At 40.8% G+C, this 18,779-nt stretch overlaps 2 pseudogenes; one reads left to right on the top strand and one right to left on the bottom strand.

Annotated features, from left to right (window-relative positions):
- Positions 1-225: 225 nt before the first annotated feature.
- On the top strand, positions 226-1,379 carry LOC100413320 (upstream-binding factor 1-like protein 1; annotated as a pseudogene).
- A 12,829-nt stretch (positions 1,380-14,208) lies between these two features.
- On the bottom strand, positions 14,209-15,465 carry LOC100896947 (AP-1 complex subunit mu-2 pseudogene; annotated as a pseudogene).
- Between the last annotated feature and the right edge of the window lie 3,314 nt (positions 15,466-18,779).

Below are 18,779 nucleotides of genomic sequence, written 5' to 3'. Positions count from 1 at the left end.
GGTAAATTAATTATATGAGAAATATATAGCCAAGAGGGTGTAATTTTTTTCATTAGTCCCAATGAAGGAAAGTAACTTTTCTTTTTTTCTGCTTAGAAATACAGAATCACACATGCTACAAGACTTCCAGAAATAAATGATCCACTGAGTCTTAAATATCAAGAACTCTGTGTTCTTGCTCAGCTGTCTACATACCTGGGATCGTATGAGTAAGCCTAAGACATTACAATGGCATTGCCTCGAAGCCACGGCCACTGGTCCAACAAAGACATCTTGAGGTTACTGGAATGCATGGAGACTAATCTCCCATCCAACAACTGCCGCAAGTTCAGCACAACTCAGTCACACCAGGACTGGGGATAAGTCACTTTTGAAAACTTTGGTGAAATGTGCAGACTCAAATGGTTAGAGAGTTCTTGCAATTTGAAGAAATTTGGCACTTTGAAACAAGTAGTCCTGGAAGCTAGGAAATGTATTACAAATACAAACAAAAGCCAGAAAGACAGGAAACATCCAAACTTTCCAGAAAGGCCCCTTACTCGCTTCTTCAAGGAGATTTGGCCCCAGTACTCCCAAATGTACCCTGGGATGAGAAACCCAAAACTGACCAAAATCCTGGCAAAGAAATGAAAGGACCTCCCAGAGCAGATGAAACAGAAATATATTCAAAATTTCCAGAAGAAAAAGCAAGAATTTAAGAAAAAGCTTGCTCAATTCAGGGAAGAACACCCTGATTTAGACCAGAAGGCCAAGAAATCTGAGGTCTCCAAGAGGATTCAAACCAAAGCACAAAAGAAGGTTCAGAAAAATATGGAAGAAGTGAGGTCTCTTCCAAAAAAAGGATTAATTTTTCAAGATGATAAAATTTCATGGAGAGCCTAAGAAACCCACCATGAATGGATACCACGAGTTTCACCAAGATTCCTGGTCAAGTAGGGAGCTGCCACATTGTCCCTGAGGGAGCCCATTGCAGATGCTGAGAAGGATCAATATAAGAGCCAGGCTGAGGAGCTGCAAAAGTAATACAAGGTGAAATTGGATCTCTGGCTCAAGACTTTGTCACCTGAAATATACACTGCATACAAAAAATCAACCTATGCTAAGGGTAAGAATAAGGCCATGACAGGATGCCCTGATTTCATATTTAGACAAACAGATCTGCAGCCCTCTTCAGCAAAGGGTCTTCAAGAAGGGTTGGAAGAGGGCCAGGGGCTCCAGGCTGCAGAAAAAGATTAATCACAGACTATTTGGGTAAACTGTCACCTCTCCATGAACTAGAAGAGAAGAGGAAGAACGGTGGGGAAGAGGATGAAAGAAATACCCTTCAGACTGCAGGTAGAAAAGAAATAGAAGTTGACGTCTTAGGGGAGTGGCTTTAGCATAGCTACTTCAGAGGACTTCGAACTGGGAATTCACCTGGCTCAGACTCTATCTCACTCAGACTCCACCTGACTCAGAGTCAAGGGTCAGACGGTTTCTCAGCAAAAGCCCATTCATACCATCCATGTCAAAGAGAAGGAACTCTTCTGTCTCTTTTTATTTCCTTGCTTTTTTTTTCCTTTTCCTCCTTTCCCTCTCTCCTCCTCTATACAAAGTTGGGAAGAAGCAACTTGGTGCAGCACTCTCTTACATCAGGATTACAAACCGCAGGATTACAAACCTGGGAGGGACTCTTTGGGGAGAATAAATATAAGTTTGAGTCAATATGGGCCATATCCTTAAAAATAAAAAAAAGAACGGTATCTTTTCCCAAGGAATTTTATGCAGTCAAAGCTTCAGGAATGAAGCGATGATTAGGCTGTAGGGTAAACACTGTATTAGACTGAATATTTATGAAGTAAGAAGCTTTGTTTTACCCATTTCTCTCCTTCCAAAAGTGGCAAGGGGACAACCATGAGCCTGAGACCCTGACTGCCCCTGTGGGTGTGTTTTCCAAAATTTCTGCACTAAATCTGGAGTCAGGAATTTTTAATAAAAGGTAAGGGAGGTGTCTCAAGAAAATTGTGGCACTCTTTGTGTCTCCACCACTCCCTGAAGAGAGTAAGGAGTTGGCCATTCCCGTGCCTGGGAGTAGCAGCAATATTTATGTATGTATATATGACTCTTAGATTTGAGACTATTCTTGCTCATTTCCACATATATATGTACAAATGTATATGTGTACATATATATAGATATATATGATAAAAATGTACCTATTTTACCTGAATGAGCTCCTCCACAGAATCCCTTAGGGCATTGGGTACAGCTTCTCTAAGTGCTATCCGCATTTATTCTTGAAGCTCCAAAAGTTTTTTCTCCTTTAGTTGCAAGTGAATCTCAGTTTTAGCACTCAGGATTCATAGAAAGATGCACAGAAAGAAAGATATAGATAAGTACACAATACTGTTTTATTCTCTGCTCTATTTATGAATTCATGCAGCAATATCACATTGTTTTAATTTTTTTTATTAACTAACATGTTTGAAAATCTACCTAAGGTTAGTGTCTTCTCGGTACATCTTTGTTCTCTTAAATATTTCTGGCTATTTTATATTTTGTTCTCATGAATATTAACATCATAGAACTATTTGTATTTTTATACGAAAACCAATGACTATTGAATGTTTATTTTATCTCTAGATTTCTTTTTTTTAATATTTTTATTGGATTTTAGGTTTTGGGGTACATGAGCAGAGGATGCAAGACAGTTGCATAGGTACGCACATGGCAGTGTGCTTTAATTTGCTTCTCCCCTTCACCCACGTTTGGCATTTCTCCCCAGGCTATCACTCCCCACCTCCCCCTCCCACTGGCCCTCCCCTTTTCCCCCAATAGACCCCAGTGTTTAGTACTCCCCTTTCTGTGTCAATGTGTTCTGAATTTTCATCACCCGCCTATGAGTGAGAATATGCGGTGTTTCATTTTCTGTTCTTGTGTCAGTTTGCTGAGGATGATGTTCTCCAGATTAATCCATGTCCCTACAAACGACACAAACTCATCATTTCTGATTGCTGCATAAAATTCCATGGTGTATATGTGCCACAATTCTCCAATCCAGTCTATTATCAATGGGCATTTGGGTGGATTCCAGGTCTTTGCTATTGTAAACAGTCCTGCAATGAACATTCGTGTACATGGGTCCTTATAGTAGAAGGATTTATACTCTTTTGGATATATACACAGTAATGGGATTGCTGGGTCAAATGGAATTTTTATTTCTAAGGCCCTGAGGAATCACCACACCGTCTTCCACAATGGTTGAACTAATTTACACTCCCACCAACAGTGTAAAAGTGTTCCTTTTTCTCCACATCCTCTCCAGCATCTGTTGTCTCCAGATTTTTTAATGATCGCCATTCTAACTGGCATGAGATGGTATCTCAATGTGGTTTTGATTTGCATCTCTCTGATGACCAGTGACGATGAGCATTTTTTCATATGATTGTTGGCCTCATATATGTCTTCTTTTGTAAAGTGTCTGTTCATATCCTTTGCCCACTTTTGAATAGGCTTGTTTGTTTTTTTCCTGTAAATCTGTTTGAGTTCTTTGTAAATTCTGGATATCAGCCCTTTGTCAGATGGGTAAACTGCAAAAATTTTTTCCCATTCTGTTGGTTGCTGATCCACTCTAGTGACTGTTTCTTTTGCCATCCAGAAGCTGTGGAGTTTCATTAGGTCCCATTTGTCTATTTTGGCTTTTGTTGCCAATGCTTTGGGTGTTTTGGTCATGAAGTCCTTGCCTACTCCTATGTCTTGGATAGTTTTCCCTAGATTTCCTTCTAGGGTTTTTATGGTGCCAGGTCTTATGCTTAAGTCTTTCATCCATCTGGAGTTAATTTTAGTGTAAGGTGTCAGGAAGGGGTCCAGTTTCTGCTTTCTGCACATGGCTAGCCAGTTTTCCCAACACCATTTGTTAAACAGGGAATCCATTCCCCATTGCTGGTTTTTGTCAGGTTTATCAAAGATTGTATAGTTGTAGATATGTTGTGTTGCCTCCGGTGTCTCTGTTCTGTTCCATTGGTCTATATCTCTGTTTCGGTACCAGTACCATGCTGTTTTGATTATTGTAGCCTTGTAGTATAGTTTAAAATCCGGTAGTGTGATGCCCCCCACTGTGTTCTTTTTGCTTAGAATTGACTTGGCTATGCGGGCTCTCTTTTGGTTCCATATGAAGTTCATGGTGGTTTTTTCCAGTTCTGTGAAGAAAGTCAATGGTAGCTTGATGGGGATAGCATTGATTCTGTAAATTACTTTGGGCAGTATAGACATTTTCACAATATTAATTCTTCCAACCCATGAACATGGAATGTTTCTTCATCTGTTTGTGTCCTCTCTGATTTCGTTGAGCAGTGGTTTGTAGTTCTCTTAGAAGAGGTCCCTTACGTTCCTTGTGAGTTGTATTCCAAGGTATTTTATTCTTTTTGTAGCAATTGTGAATGGCAGTTCGTTCTTGATTTGGCTTTCTTTAAGTCTGTTATTGGTGTAGACGAATGCCTGTGATTTTTGCACATTGATTTGATATCCTGAGACTTTGCTGAAGCTGCTTATCAGTTTCAGGAGTTTTTGGGCTGAGGCGATGGGATCTTCTAGGTATACTATCATGTCGTCTGCAAATAGAGAGAATTTGGCTTCCACCTTTCCTATTTGAATATACTTTATTTCTTTTTCTTGCCTGATTGCTCTGGCTAGAACTTCCAGTACTATATTGAATAGGAGTAGTGAAAGAGGGCATCCTTGTCTAGTGCCAGATTTCAAAGGGAATGCTTCCAGTTTTTGCCCATTCAGTATGATATTGGCTGTTGGTTTGTGATAAATAGCTTTTATTACTTTGAGATACGTTCCATCGATACCGAGTTTATTGAGGGTTTTTAGCATAAAGGGCTGTTGAATTTTGTGAAATGCCTTCTCTGCGTCGATTGAGATAATCATGTGGTTTTTGTTTTTGGTTCTGTTTATGTGGTGAATTACGTTGATAGACGTGCGTATGTTGAACCAGCCTTGCATCCCTGGGATGAATCCTACTTGATCATGATGAATAAGTTTTTTGATTTGCTGTTGCAATCGGCTTGCCAATATTTTATTGAAGATTTTTGCATCTATGTTCATCATGGATATTGTCCTGAAGTTTTCTTTTCTTGTTGGGTCTCTGCCGGGTTTTGGTATCAGAATGATGTTGGTCTCTTAAAATGATTTGGGAAGGCTTCCCTCTTTTTGGATTGTTTGAAATAGTTTTAGAAGGAATGGTACCAGCTCCTCTTTGTTTGTCTGGTAGAATTCGGCTGTGTATCCGTCTGGACCTGGGCTTTTTTTGAGTGGTAGGCTCTTACTTGCTGCCTCGACTTCTGACCTTGTTATTGGTCTATTCATAGTTTCAGCTTCCTCCTGGTTTAGGCTTGGGAGGACACAGGAGTCCAGGAGTTTATCCATTTCTTCCAGGTTTACTAGTTTATGCGCATAGAGTTGTTTGTAATATTCTCTGATGATGGTTTGATGTTCTGTGGAGTCTGTGGTGATTTCCACTTTATCATTTTTATTGCATCTATTTGGTTGTTCTCTCTTTTATTTTTAATCAATCTGGCTAGTGGTCTGTCTATTTTGTTGATCTTTTCAAAAAACCAGCTCTTGGATTTATTGATTTTTTGAAGGGTTTTTCATGTCTCAATCTCCTTCAGTTCAGCTCTGATCTTAGTTATTTCTTGTCTTCTGCTGGGTTTTGAGTTTTTTTGATCTTGCTCCTCTAGCTCTTTCAATTTTGACGATAGGGTGTCAATTTTGGATCTCTCCATTCTCCTCATATGGGCACTTATTGCTATATTCTTTCCTCTAGAGACTGCTTTAAATGTGTCCCAGAGGTCTGGCATGTTGTGTCTTCATTCTCATTGGTTTCGAAGAGCTCCTTTATTTCCGTCTTCATTTCATTGATTACCCAGTCAACATTCAAGAGCCAGTTGTTCAGTTTCCATGAAGCTGTGTGGTTCTGGGTCGGTTTCTGTATTCTGAGTTCTAACTCGATTGCACTATGGTCTGAGAGGCTGTTTGTTATGATTTCAGTTGTTTTGCATTTGTTGAGCAGTACTTTACTTCCAATTATGTGTTCAATTTTAGAGTAGGTGTGATGTGTTGCTGAGAAGAATGTGTATTCTGTGGATTTGTGGTGGAGAGTTCTGTAAATGTCTATCAGGTTTGCTTGCTCCAGGTCTGAGTTCAAGCCCTGGATATCCTTGTTGATTTTTTGTCTGGTTGATCTGTCTAATATTGACAGTGGAGTGTTAAAGTTTCCCACTATTATTGTGTGGGAGTCTAAGTCTCTTTGTAAGTCATTAAGAACTTGCCTTATGTATCTGGGTGCTCCTGCATTGGGTCCATGTATGTTCAGGATCGTTAGCTCTTCTTGTTGTATCGATCTTTTTACTAATAGGTAATGGCCTTCTTTGTCTCTTTTGATCTTTGTTGCTTTAAAGTCTATTTTATCAGAGATGAGAATTGCAACTCCTGCTTTTTTTTACTCTCCATTTTCTTGGTAAATCTTTCTCCATCCCTTTATTTTGAGCCTTTGTGTATCCTTGCATGTGAGATGGGTTTCCTGGATACAGCACACTGATGGGTTTTGGCTTTTTATCCAATTTGCCAGTCTGTGTCTTTTGATTGGTGCATTTAGTCCATTTATATTTAGGGTACATATTGTTATGTGTGATTTGATACTGCCATTTTGATTCTCTGTTGCTGTTTTGCCTGTTAGTTGTTGTAGATTCTTCATTATGTTGATGCTCTTTAGCATTTAGTGTGATTTCGGAATGGCTGGTACTGGTTGTTCCTTTCTATGTGTAGTGCCTCTTTCAGGAGCTCTTGTAAAGCAGGCCTGGTGGTGACAAAATCTCTGAGTACTTGCTTGTTCACAAAGGATTTTATTTTTCCTTCACTTCTGAAGCTCACTTTGGCTGGATATGAAATTCTGGGTTGAAAGTTCTTTTCTTTAAGAATATCGAATATTGGCCCCCACTCTCTTCTGGCTTGTAGTGTTTCTGCCGAGAGATCTGCTGTGAGTCTGATGGGCTTCCCTTTGTGGGTGACCCGACCTTTCTCTCTGGCTGCCTTTAGTATTTTCTCCTTTTTTCAACCTTGTTGAATCTGACGATTATGTGTCTTGGTGTTGCTCTTCTTGGGGAATATCTTTGTGGTGTTCTCTGTATTTCCTGTATTTGAGTGTTGGCCTGTCTTGATAGTTGGGGGATATTTTCCTGGATTATGTCCTGAAGAGTATTTTCCAGCTTGGATTCATTCTCTTCGTCCTCTTCTGGTACACCTGTCAAACGTAGGTTAGGTTTTTTCACATAGTCCCACATTTCTTGGAGACTTTGTTCATTCCTTTTTGCGCTTTTTTCTCTAATCTTCGTTTCTCGTTTTATTTCACTGAGTTGGCCTTGAAATAATATCTTCTGATATTCTTTCTTCTGCTTGGTCAATTCAGCTATTGAAACTTGTGCATGCTTCGCGAAGTTTTTGTATTGTGTTTTTCAGCTCCTTTAATTCATTCATATTCCTCTCTAAGTTATCCATTGTTATTATCATTTCCTCATATCTTTTTTCCAGTTCCTTAGTTTCTTTTCATTGATTTAATACATGTTCTTTTAGCTCACAAAAGTTTCTCACTATCCACCTTCTGAAGTCTAATTCTGTCATTTCATCACAGTCATTCTCCGTCCAGCTTTGTTCCCTTGCTGGTGAGGAATTTTGTTTTTTTCTAGGAGGCGAGGTGTTCTGGTTTCGGGTGTTTTCCTCCTTTTTTCGCTGGTTTCTTCCCATGTTTGTGGATTTATCCGCTTGTCGTCTGCGTAGTTGCTGACTGTTCAATTGGGTCTCTGAGTCGACACCCAGATTGTTGATGATGAAGTATTTTTGTTACTTTGTTTTCCTTCTACCAGTCTAGCCCCTTCGCTGTATGACTGCTGAGGTCCACTCCAGGCCCTGCTTCTCTGGGGTGCACCTCTAGCAGCTGTGGCACAGTGAGGGATGCTACCTGTTTCTTTTTCTGCTATCTTTGTCCCAGAATGATGCCTGCCAAATGTCAGTCTTTTGGATATAGAGGGCTCAGGGAGCTGCTTCAGGAGACAGTCTGTACTTTATAGGAGCTCAATTGCTGAGTGTGATCTCTGTTGTTCATTCAGGGCTGTTAGGCTGCTATGTTTGATTCTGCTGCAACAGAGTTCATTAACAAAAACCCTTTTTTTTCATATGCTCTGTGTTGGGGGGTTCGGGCTTTATTTTTGATGTCCGTTGAGGTGTCCTGCCCAGCTAGGAGGCAGACTAGCCACTGTTTGCCTGCCGAGGCTTCACCCTGCTCTTGTGAGTCTTGCCCTGTTGCTGCAGGCTCTGCTGTTCTGCTGTGGTCTCCACCACACCCTGCAGCAGAGTCTCTTCATTCTAGCGGGTTGCCTCGGCAATGGCTGGCTACGTCAGCAGTGGGCGTGTATCTCAGTTGGGGTTGGTTGCCTCGGTAATGGTGGATGCCCCTTCCCCACAGAGCGTCTCAGACCGACTGCACGGGGATCATTTGAAATCGCGGTCTTGTTCGTCCCACTGGGCTAGCCCAAACGCTCTGTCCCTGGAATCCCCTGGGTGGGCCCACTGTCCAAGTCTCGCTCAGTCTCAAGTCCAGCCCTCTCAAGTCTCAGATTGCCAGCTCAACAGGGCACCTGGACAAGCATGCCCTCTGGGAAGCGATGGGCAGGGCCAGTTGCCACCACCCCGGCTTCAACAGTCAGAGGCACTGCCAGGCGTCCAGCATCTCCCCTATACTTGGGAATCTCCCCGTTCCATGGGCAACAAAAATCAGTCTGGAAATGCAGCTCCGACTCACCTCTCTGCGGACTCAAAGAGAGCTCCAATCCTGGGTTGTTCTCACAGTGCCATCTTGAGTCCTCTCCTCTCTAGATTTCTTAATTTTTATTTATAAGCTTTTTCTAGGTAAATAATAAGCTTCAGAAAATAATAAAAATATTTACCATTTTATACCTCTAATTTCTAAATGTGTTGGGTTAAAATACTCAGAAGAATGTTAAGCAATAACAATATATTTTTGGCTTGCTTCTACCTTTCAAATTAATTCTTACAGAATTTCAAGTTATGAAAATTATGCTGATATGTATATTTGAAATAAAGTATAAAAATTACTACTTTTATTATTTGGTATTAATTTATAAGGTGTATCAGTTTTAAAAATTTTATTTTATCATTTATTAATATAATTTTTTGTTAGTGTATTAGTCATCATCCTCCAGAGAAATTGTATCACCAACATAGAGAGAGAAACAGAGTGACAGTGAGAGATAGAATAATACAGAGAGGGGAAGATGGCGTGGTAGAAATAACTCAAAATTGCAGCTCTCAGTGAAGGTGCAGAGGGTGAGTCCAAGCTGCATTTCCAGACGGATCTTTGTTGCCCACAGAACGGGAAAATTCCCAGGTGTAGGAGAGACACGGGACACCAGCACAGCCCTTTTGTCTGGCGCGGTGGTTTTGGCAGGCATCATTCTGGGACAAACATAGCAGAAGAAGAAACTAGTAGCATCCCTCACTGTTCCACAGCTGCTACAGGTGTATCCCAGACAAGCAGAGCCTGGAGTGGAACTCAGCAGTCATACAGCAGAGGGACTACACTGTTAGAGGAAAAACTAAGACACAGAAATACTGCATCATCAACAATTTAGGCATCTACTAAGAGACCCAATCGAAAAGTCAGCAACTACTCAGATAACAGGTGGATAAATCCACAAAGATAGGAAGAAACCAGCGCAAAAAGGAGGAAAACACCCGAAACCGAAACACCTCGCCTCCTACAAAAAACCAAAACTCCTTAACAGCAAGGGAACAAAGCTGGATGGAAAATGAGTGTGACGAAATGATGGAATCAGACTTCAGAAGGTGGATAATAAGAAACTTCTGTGAGCTAAAAAACATGTTCTAAATCAATGCAAAGAAACTAAGACCATTGAAAAAATATTTGAATAAATATTCGAGGAAATAATAACAAGAATGGACAACTTAGAGAGGAATATGAATGAATTGAAGAAGCTGTAAAACACAACATGAGAACTTCGTGAAGCATGCATAACTTTCAACAGTTGAATTGACCAAGCAAAAGAAAGAATATCAGAAGTTGAAGATCAACTCAATGAAATATAATGAGAAACCAAGTTTAGAGAAAAAAGCACAAAAAGGAATGAACAAATTCTTTAAGAAATGTGGGACTAGGTGAAAAGACCTAACCTACGTTTGATAGCTGTACCTGAATGTGATGAAGAGAATGAATCCAAGCGGGAAAATACTTTTCAGGATATTATCCAGGAAAATTTTTCCAACCTAGCAAGGCAGGGCAATATTCAAGTCCAGGAAGTACAAAGAACACCACAAAGATATTCCGCAAGGAGAGAAACCCAAAGGCACATAATCATCAGATTCACCAGAAATTAAATGAAGGAGAAAATACTAAGGGCAGCCAGAGAGAAAGATCGGGTTACCCACAAAAGGAAGCCCATCAGACTCACAGCGGATCGCTTGCCAGAAACTCTACAAGCCAGAAGAGAGTGGTGCCCAATATTCAACATCCTTAAAAAAAAGAAATTTCAACCCAGAATTTTATATCCAGCCAAACTGAGCTTCAAAGTGAAGAAAAAATAAAATCCTTTGTAAACAAGCAAGTACTCAGAGATTTTGTCACCACCAGGCCTGCTTTACAAGAGCTCCTGAAAGAGGCAATACACATAGAAAGGAACAGCCAAATAAGAAAAGTGAAAGCCAAGTAGTTTCTCTTTGCAGACGACATGATAGTATACCTATAAGACACCATTTTTTCAGCCCAAAAACTCCTGAAACTGAAAAGCAGCTTTATAAGTCTCAGGATATCAATTCCATGTGCAAAAATCACAAGCATTCCTATACACCAATAACAGACTGAAAGAGAGCCAAATCAAGAACGAACTGCCATTCACAATTGCTACAAAAAGAATAAAATACCTAGGAATATAACTTACAAGAAACGTAAGGGACCTCTTCAAGGAAAACTACAAACCACTCCTCAATGAAATAAGAGAGGACACAAACAGATGGAGAAACATTCCATGTTCATGGTTAGAAAGAATCAATATCGTGAAAATGGCTAAACTTCCCAAAGTAATTTACAGAACCAATGCTATCCCCATCAAGCTACCATTGACTTTCTTCACAGAACTGGAAAAAAACACCATGAACTTCATATGGAACCAAAAAAGAGACTGCATAGACAAGTCAATTCTAAGCAAAAAGAACACAGCAGTATGCATCACACTACTGGACTTCAAATGATACTACAAGTCTACAGTAATCAAAACAGCATGGTACTGGTACCAAAACAGAGATATAACCAATGAAAAAGAACAGAAACATAGAAGGCAACACAACATATCTACAACCATACAATCTTGGATAAACCTGACAAAAACAAGCAATGGGGAAAAGATTCCCTGTCTAATAAATGATGATGGGAAAACTGGCTAGCCATGTGCAGAAAGCAGAAACTGGACCCCTTTCTGACACCTTACACTAAAATTAACTTCAGATGGATTAAAGACTTAAACATAAGACCTGGCACCATAAAAACCTTGGAAGAAAATTTAGGCAAAACCATTCAGGACATAGTAGTAGGCAAGGACTTCATGACCAAATCACCAAAAGCATTGGCAACAATAGCCAAAATAGACAAATGGGACCTAATGAAACTCCACAGCTTCTGGACGGCAAAAGAAACAGTCACTAGAGTGGATCGGCAACCAACAGAATGGGAAAAAATTTTTGCAGTTTACCCATCTGACAAAGGGCTGATATCCAGAATTTACAAAGAACTCAAACAGATTTACAGGAAAAAAACAAACAAGCCCATTCAAAAATTGGCAAAGGATATGAACAGACACTTTATAAAACAAGACACATGAGGCCAACAAACAGATGAAAAAATGCTCATTATCACTCGTCATTAGAGAGATGCAAATCAAAACCACATTGAGATACCCTCTCATGTCAGTTAGAATGGCGATCATTAAAAAATCTGGGGACAACAGATGCTGGAGAGGATGTGGAGAAATAGGAATACTTTTTCACTGTTGGTGGGAGTGTAAATTAGTTCAACCATTGTGGAAGACAGTGTGGCGATTCCTCAAGGACCTAGAAATAGAAATTCCATTTGACCCAGCCATCCCATTACTGGGTATATATCCAAAGAAATTTAAATCGTTCTACTATAAGGACACATGCACACGAATGTTCATTGCAGCACTGTTTACAATAGCAAAGACCTGGAACCAACCCAAATGCACATCGATGATAGACTTGACTGGAAAAATGTGGCACATATACACCATGGAATATTATACAGCAATAAAAAATTATGAGTTTGTGTCATTTGTAGGGACATGGATGAATCTGGAGAACATCATTCTCAGCAAACTGACACAAGAACAGAAAATGAAATATCGCATATTCTCACTCATAGGTGGGTGATGAAAAATGAGAACACATAAACAGAGGGAAGGGAGTACTACACACTGGGGTCTATTGGGGGGCATAGGGGAGGGACAGCGGGGTGGGGAGCTGGGGAGGGATAGCCTGGGGAGAAATGCCAAATTTGGGTGAGGGGGGGAAGGCAGCCAAACACACTGCCATGTGTGTACCTACGCAACTATCTTGCATGTTCTGCACATGTACCCTAAAACCTCAAATGCAATAAAAAATTAAAAATATAAAATAATATAAAATAAAATTTTTTAAAAATCCCTTCTCTTTGTTTTCCCAGTAACCAATCAATTGCCTGCACTCCCCATAAAACCCCATGTCCTGAGCAAACGTGTGCGACTTCTCTGACCCCCACTTGGGCCACTGAAGATTGCCCAGGAGCTGAATAAATTGGCTTCTCACTTTTTAAAAAAAAATACAGGGAGGAGAGAGAGAGAGAGAGAGACATAGTGTCTTGTCATCCAGACTGCAGTACAATGGCACAATCTGATCTCACTGCAATACCTGCCTCTCAGACTCAAGCAATTCTTTTGCCTCAGCCTTCTAAGAAGCTAGAATTACAGGCAGCCACCACCACACCTGATTAATTTTTGCGGTTTTAGTAGAGACATGGGATCACCATGTTGGCAAGGCTGGTCTTGAACTTCTGACCTCAAGTGATCTGCCCAACCAGAAAGACTAACTTTACTATGAAAAATTGCCTCACATAATTGTGGAGGCAAAAAATACCATAATCTGCAATCTGCAAGCTGGACACTTAGGAAAGCCAGAGTTGTAATTCAGTCTAGGTCTGAGGGGAACCAGGGCAGCCAATGTTGTTACCCACACTTACAGGGTAGGAGAAGATGAGACGTATTAGCTTAAGAAGTGAGGCAGGAACAAAATGGTCAATCTCCTCTATTATCTGTCCTTTGGCCTATTTAGGAGCTACTGGGGAGGGAAACCTACTTTACAGAGACCAATTCAAGATGAAACATAAATTTATCCTCACACTTCCATTTTCTTGCAGATTCTGGAAATTTAGGTATTTTTACACGAATTCTAGATAGCTGATGGGTTGAATTTATTTAGAATATGTGTTTGCACATTTTGTGCCTTCTTTCTCTTCTTAACATCAAGTTTGCAAAATTAACTTTAAGGATCTGATTCTTTTTGCTTACAATTCAGAAGTTACCGTAAGTCACATTTGCCACTAAGTAGTAGTGAGGCCTATAGCCCAGGTTAGATGGTGAGATGTACAAATTCAGTTAGGGTTTTCTTTGCTTGTGAATTTAAATATAATGTATTTTTTTAGATTTATCTCTTTAATGACATTCTAAAATTCAGAGGGGGGCCAGCAGGGCCTCTGGGCTCAGCAGCTGTGAAGGAGGAGGTACCTGCAACACCTGTTAAGGCAGCTCATTGCAAAACGGCACTTGGGAGGGGGACTTCAATCTCCTTTTCTATTTCTTCATATAAAATCAGGGGGATGGGGAAAGCTCCAAGGGCAAGGGAAGCAGAGAGAATTTCTCTCCCAGCCTATGGAGTAAGGAAGAGGTGAGAAATGAGCCACTTCTGGGAGCAAGAAACTGCCAAGTCCAGGCCTGCCCTCACACAGACATGCATAGCCCGCACCTTCCCTCCTAAAATTTGCAGCAGGGCTGTAGGAAAGCCTCCTGTTCAAGCTCCCTTCTCTTCTCCCTTCTAGCTGGTACAAAGTTGGTAATCCCCACTCTGGGTGATGTAGCAAACGCAGGGCAGGGCCTGGTAACCACTTTTCTCAATAATCTTAATGTATCGGACCTGGATCCCAGAGATGGTGAAGTAGGGGATCTCAAACTTGACCCCGATTGGGGGCCAGCCCTCCAGCTCCTCCTTCTCCATGCTGGGGAGACCAAAGTGGGCTCGCAGCGAGTACTCCTTGCCCCCAGGAAAGACTTAATACTCCAAATTACGACATTTTTCTCTGGCACATACTTGGTGCTGCCCACACTGGTCTTGAATCTGGGGGAGTTGGCATTGCTGGGCATGGTCACAGGTATATCCACACTGGTGGCCACTGGCTGTTTCTTAACTGCCCCTTGGCCTTGACCATGATCTCCACGTGGCTCTGGGAGAACTTCTCAATGATAGACCCAATCCAGATCAGTAGCTTCACCTGGGTGCTGAGGAGGTAGGACATGAGCTTAAAGTCACCATCAGATGGGATGAAGGAGTTGGTGCGGTCATTGCCAAAGCATGAGAGCCACATGTGCTGGTGGAATTTTACATCCTTTAGCTTTATTGATTTGTTCTTGCTCCCTGAAAGGCCAGTGAGCTCGAAGAGCACGCAGTGATTGAGGCTCAGCCACGACTCTGGCATTCCCAACAGAAACACCTTGAGCTTGATGGTACCCACAATCTCACTCAGCAGGATGTTGCCATTGGCATTGACCAGCAGGTTGACAACTCTATGAAATCGATGAAGACCTCGTTCTTATACTTGATACCCTCAGAGTGCCACCACACAGCGTTGGTGACAGTGGGTGGCACCCTCTTGCCTGTCTCCAGCTTGTTGCTCTGCTGACTGATGTACTCTTGCAGGATCTTGCTGTCGGTGCTCTGCAGGAAGCCAAAGTCCATCAGCTTATTCAGCAATTTGTAGATGATGACAAAGCTGTCCCAGATGCTCTCCTCCTCTAGTTCCTTGAAGTATTCACAGAACAACTGTATTGTCTTATAAAAAAAGGTGGCATTGGCATTCTTCAATGTGGTGGCCACCAAGTAGAGGCTGCTTTGTTTGATCCATAGGAAGTGGGCCTCACCATAGCTCAGAAGCAGAGTCAGGGCACCCTCATCCTCCCACTGTACCAGCAGAGGCATGAAGTGCTCCATCTTACTCAAGGGCTAATCGCCTTTGTAGTTGTGGCTCATCAGAGACTTGCCCTTGATGTCGAGAATAAAGACAGCTGAGGCAGACATGGTGGCAGCGGTGGGACCTAGGAGGCCTGGAGGGAGCGCCAGTTGGTGATGGCAGCACCGCTTCCTTCAGTGTTCTTAAATTTATTCTGCACCTAGTCTTTTTTAAGTCTTGCCTTCCTTGTGTGGGATACAGAGATGAAAGTTTCATTTCTTGACGTCATGACACTCAGAGTTAAAGGTGGCATTATTTGGTTTAAAAAGCACAAGTACTGACAAATATAAACTAAACTACTGAGTTCACTGTGATAATAAAATATCATTGGTTAAAATAATGATTTCTTTTCTTTTTGGTTACCTCATCTATACATTCACAAACTGGGAGTAAAGTTACAGTGAGATTAGGCCAGTCATGGTGGCTCATGCCTATAATCCCAGCACTATGTTGGGAAGGGCTTGCCCAGCATGATAAAACCCCATCTCTACTAAAAAATAAAAAAATTACCTAGGTGTAGTGGCACTTGCCTGTAATCCCAGCCACTCGAGGCTGAGACAGGAGAATTGCTTGAACCTGGAATGCAGAGGATGCAATGAGCCCAGATAATGCCACTGTAGGCCAGCCTGGGTGATAAAGTGAGACTCCATCTCAAACAAAACAAAACAAAAAATTACAGTGAGATTACATATAGGTAAAGGTTACAATAAATGCTTATAAAGTACCTGTCTCACTGATTTATAGAAAATTTTTGGTTGATTTTCACGTTTTTTTCTTCTTTATTTATTTCATCATCCATATTTCTCTTTTATTTAATTCCAACAAAAACCCTTAAGAAATGCATATTATACATATATATAAAATAATAATAACAGAAAAGAAACAATAAAAAAAGAAATGCATATTATATAACAAGATATGTTACATTCAATAAATAAAAATTCAATTAATGACATGTCTCTGCAATGCATAAAGACCTGCAAACTTTTAGAATTGGTCCCAACTTTGACCCAAGTACCAGATATTTTTTAAAGTAGTGTTGATTGTGTGTGTGCATATGTACGTGTTTGTATATACATACATGTGTGTATGTGTATGCATATATACACACTATATATTTGTACAAAATAATAGGAGATTCTTTAATGCCATGCAACTGATAGAAAATGCAGTACAATTGTTTTAATGTAAAAATGTTTCTGAAAGTCAGTTAAATTAAAATTTGTTCTTGATAAAACAAGTATTAATTCAAAACGGAAGTACTGGAAGTGAAAGTGAAGTTCACACATAGGAAAGAGCATAACTAAATATTCAAGGTGAAGAAGCCGTGATGCCTGTGGAGAAGCTAATTCTGCAATCCGTTTGTTCTCATCTGTTACACACAGCTCATGGAGACTACTAAACACACTGAGATCCAGTTTAGAGGCATTCCTTGTTTACACATTTTTTTTTTGAGATGGAGTTTCGCTTTTGTTACCCAGGCTAGAGTGCAATGGCGTGATCACGGCTCACCGCAACCTCCGCCTCCTGGGTTCAGGCAATTCTCCTGCCTCAGCCTCCCAAGTAGCTGGGACTACAGGCACACGCCACCATGCCCAGCTAATTTTTTGTATCTTTAGTAGAGACGGGGTTTCACCATAGTGACCAGGATGTTCTCGATCTCTTGACCTCGTGATCCACTCGCCTTGGCCTCCCAAAGTGCTGGGATTACAGGCTTGAGCCACTGCACCCAGTCCTGTTTACACATTTTTTAATTAGCACACAGATTTATTGAGGGGTGTTGTTACTCACACATTCAGAAGTCACACCCTTGACATATCCAAAGCAGACCCACCAGTTTCTTTAAACTCCAAAGTAAATGCTACTTTGCTGTTTTCCTCTGCCTTCCCCTCCCCCATTCCCCCACCCCTTCACCCCCACTACATATAAAATACCTAAGCCACTTTGTCTTAAAATCTGTAGTTTTTGCCTTTGTTTTTATTATTTTTTAATCTGTCCTGCATGCCAGCTCACATTCTTTTCTCCCTTCGTCCCTCCTTTTCTTCAAAGTTTCACTTTTTGGGGACAGTCCTGTAAAATAATCTATTTACAAATGTTTAACCTGAGATGTATGACCTTGGTTCAATATGGTCTTTTAGAAATTCACAATAAATACCACTATTTTTCTAGTGTGATTTTTTGTATCCACAGCTAATCTCAATACTGACCACACCATCTGAGCTTGCTCTGTGCTAAGTTGGTAAAGTTTTAATTTTCTGACCTCCTTTTCCATCCGAATGAAAGCAGATTCTGGAACTTTTGCAATAGAGGACTGAGGGATCCAGAGACCACAAGACTGAAGGACCTCAGATGTGCTAGAGTCACCACTGGCATCAGGCTTCAAGAGAAGCACACAGCACATGCGTAGTCTCCAGAGCATTGGATGTTTCCTATGTGGCTTTATTCCGCGCCTCCTGCCTCCTATGCTGCAGAGACTCTCCAGTTTGGCTGTAGCCTTTGCCACCACCTTTGGTTTGGTTCCTGTTGTTTCTAAAATTACAATGAAGCAAGAAGTTTTAAAAGATGATTTTCACAGAGATCTTTAAGGAAAGGGAAATTCGGCAAAAGCATTAAAGCTTTACCTACCTGAAGACTCTTCACATCCCATAGGAGTAAACTATTTCTAGAGCCATATGATTTAGTTTCCAGACAAAAGGGAAATAGCACAGAGGCAAGGATAGTTTCAGACATTTTAAACATGGCATCTCTGCCTACCTGCTTACAGAATCTGAAGGTTTCATTAACTTTAGATCTGACTCACAAGCTGTTTATTCTGTGCAAAGAATAGCTCATAGTAGGGATGGAGCAACTTTCATCATGAATGACAAGGCAAAATTACTGATTTTTTATTACAGAGACTCCCAATTTGAATTCAACATTGAAGAAAACAGATGAGGATAAATAATTTTTATAAATAAGTGGTTTGTCTGAATCTAGCACTTATGAGAATATTAAAGATAAGAATCAGCCAGGCTCAGTGGTTCACACTTGAAATGCCAGCACTTTGGATGGCCTAGGCAGGCAAATCACTTGAGGTCAGGAGTTTGAGGCCAGCCTGCCCAACATGGTGAAATCCTGTTGTCTCGACTAAAAATACAAAAATTATGTGGGTACGGTGGCACAGGCCTGTAATCTTGGCAACTCAGGAGGCTGAGAATCACTTGAACTTAGGAGGCAGAGGTTACATTAAGTCCGGATTAGGCATCTGTGCTTCCAGCCTGGGGGAAACAGGGAGTCTGTCTCAAAATAATAGAATAAGTAATCTATGTTAGAAGCCAAAAAATTATGTAGTTAAAAATTATTTACATCAAAACACGAACTTGCTTAAAGCATTTCCATTCTA

Source organism: Callithrix jacchus, chromosome X (assembly GCF_049354715.1).
Source record: "Callithrix jacchus isolate 240 chromosome X, calJac240_pri, whole genome shotgun sequence".
Classification (NCBI taxonomy): Eukaryota; Metazoa; Chordata; class Mammalia; order Primates; family Cebidae; genus Callithrix; species Callithrix jacchus.
The sequence above is the reverse complement of the archived record's forward strand: the minus strand, read 5'-3'. Positions and strand labels throughout refer to the sequence as shown.